The sequence below is a fragment of the Helianthus annuus genome, chromosome 5, assembly GCF_002127325.2.
Source record: "Helianthus annuus cultivar XRQ/B chromosome 5, HanXRQr2.0-SUNRISE, whole genome shotgun sequence".
Taxonomy (NCBI): domain Eukaryota; kingdom Viridiplantae; phylum Streptophyta; class Magnoliopsida; order Asterales; family Asteraceae; genus Helianthus; species Helianthus annuus.
This window is the reverse complement of record NC_035437.2, coordinates 104542344-104544999: the sequence shown is the minus strand read 5'-3', so window position 1 is coordinate 104544999 and position 2656 is coordinate 104542344. Positions and strand designations below refer to the sequence as shown.

General features: G+C 35.8%; 1 long non-coding RNA gene across 1 annotated transcript; it reads right to left on the bottom strand.

The window, feature by feature from the left end:
• Positions 1-868: 868 nt before the first annotated feature.
• On the bottom strand, positions 869-2070 carry LOC118492225. Its single transcript, XR_004892658.1, has 2 exons — positions 1587-2070; positions 869-1143 (listed from the first exon to the last, which is right to left on the bottom strand). It is a non-coding gene; the product is annotated as an uncharacterized LOC118492225 (long non-coding RNA).
• Between the last annotated feature and the right edge of the window lie 586 nt (positions 2071-2656).

Below are 2656 nucleotides of genomic sequence, written 5' to 3'. Positions count from 1 at the left end.
GTCTCGAAGGATAAGAGATCGAAGGATGATGTGGATCCTTCGATCTCATCGAAAGATATGCTTCGAATGATTAGGCCTCGAAAGGTGATCTTTCGAGGTCCCTGCTGTTCTTTCGAGTGACTTGTCTTCGATAGATGATCCTTCGGACCATCTATCGGATCCTTCGGACTGCACATCATGAGCTGGGTATAAATACCCATGCAGTGTGTTGTGTTAGACAGTTCTGAGAGTTCACATAGGTGCACACACCGAAAGAGAGAGAGACTTCTTGAGAGCTTTCTGTCCGGAACTCACACACACACTTTGAGAGTTTACAAGTTAGGTTTGTAAACATTGTGCTTGTAACCGAAACCTTCATTTGCATTAATACAAGTTGTGTTAATCGGTGAACCCGTGTGTTTGTGTTTATACTTGCTTAATCTCGGTTTGCTCGCTAGCTTGGATTCCGCACTCGCTAGTGGGTTAGTATAACAAGGTTTGAGGTTCGTCATCCTCCGACAAAAAGGGACCTACAAGGAAGCATCATGATGTATATCCATCAAACGATTATGTATTGTAAGGTTGATTTGAATGTTGTATAATCATTAAAAGCTTCAAACTATATGCATGTAGGCAGGGGCGGATGTACTATGTATTAAGGGGTGGCGTCCGCTACGGCTTGGCGTTCCGGCGGTAGTGTAAAATTAGTGTAAATTTTGGAAAAAATTGACATTTTTTCGAATCCAAGATCCGCCACTGCATGTAGGGTCAATTATTGTTTCTACCCAGGGCACAAAGACTATATATTTTTGGCCAGCATCATTAAAAAAGGAGCAATATCACCACAAAATGTTTCAATCTAAATAGATAGAGTTTCGGTCTGTCTTCGTTCAGCAAAAAGAGATGAAAATCTAAATCATATATTATATAGTGACATGAAATACTCAATTACCACATTTCCATAGCCACTCTTGACAACACTACTTTCACCATCACATATAAGTAACACAAAATATCTGATATCAGTTTCGACATTCAATACTAGCTAGTTCAACCTTCAACAGTTCAACTTACTATATGAGGCAATCCAGTACTATCATGATAATCTCTAATAGCTTCCGAAAGTTCAAGCTCGTCACCTGCATTACAATTCAACTTCAGCACCTAGTAAAAACATCGATCTTAAGTTAACCAAAATGAACACAAACAGCCAAACCCTAAATACCACATCTGTTTCAAATAGCTGCATTTTGTTTTCATATCATACCTAATTCTTCCCACGCACCATACACTCATACACATAGTCATAATACATTTTGCTGCAAACTAACATCTACTGGATATCAGATATTAGGTATCTAGGGTTTGCGTTTGTATATTGTAACGCATTATTCAGTAATAATCAATTCACTATTTTATCATCTTACAACATAATCCTAATCCCTAACCCTAGTGCTTAACATAACCTCCCTCATTCAAAAGTAATAACTCTTAACAAATTCAAGGTCCAAAATGCAGCTCTACAAAACAATCACAAAACCACTAACCTTTCTTCACAGAATTCAGAACATGATCAAAAACACAGAACATAATCAAAAACCACTAACCTTTCTTCACGGAATTCAGAACATATTCAAGGTCCGCGACAGGTGAAATAGAAATGCGACAAGTGTGGATCTTATTCGAAGTGTTTGGATCTCTCGATTACTTGCGATGACTGATGATGAGTAGACTGGACCGAGCAAGTGTGTGTTTTTGTGTGTGACCGAAGCCGTATCATCGCCAATGTTTACAAATCGGAAGTGTTTTCAAATAGAAACCCTCAAATCCGAACCTAGCAAGTGCAGTAGTTTGGTTGAATTTGTTGCTGGTAATCGATGTGTAGAGGAGAGGGGCGGGAGAAGATGAAATGAGATGTGGTTGTTGGAAATAGAGAGCTACAGTAGCTTTTTATGTATAAAAAGTTACTGTGGCTTTTTTTTTAATATTTAAGGTTAAGGTCTAGATATAGTGGATAGGTTGGAGTGGGTTTTTAGCAAGTTTTTTTATATTTTGAAGGTAAAGATCACTTTAATGGACTGGATGAGAATGCTCTAAAGAACTTTCTTTTTTTCGCTTCACCAAACAGTGAATATACTCACTCGAATAAATAGGATTCTTTACAAACCCAAAGTGGTAGCAATGAGAAATATTGTTTTTTTTATAATTAAATGCAAAAGGGGTTGGCTAAATGCACCCCCTTTTTTACTAGTCATACCCCTCTTTCTAAAAATATAATTTAAAAGTTGTTAAATTTCACCACTCTAAACAATTCAAATATTGATTTTGAAAACTATTGTGTTTCTATAATTTGAAGACACTTTCTCTTACTAGTGTTTTATTATTTTTCTATAAAGCATCACTAAATTAATAAAAAAAGATATTTTTTATACAATAAAAAAGTTTCAGAACTTTTTTTTTGAAAAAAAAAAACAGTTGTTTTTATATTTTGGCAAATTGGAAAATAATAATCCCATCTTTCTGAAAGTGGCCGATAATAATCTCAAGTCAGTTATTAGCCAATAATAATCCGACCTCGTCCAATTTTTTTTTGTAAAATAGTCTGCCATTAAAATAAGCTTAACGGAGTTAAATGTTTTTCCGAATTACAAACCGATGCTTTAGGGCTTTTGATCAG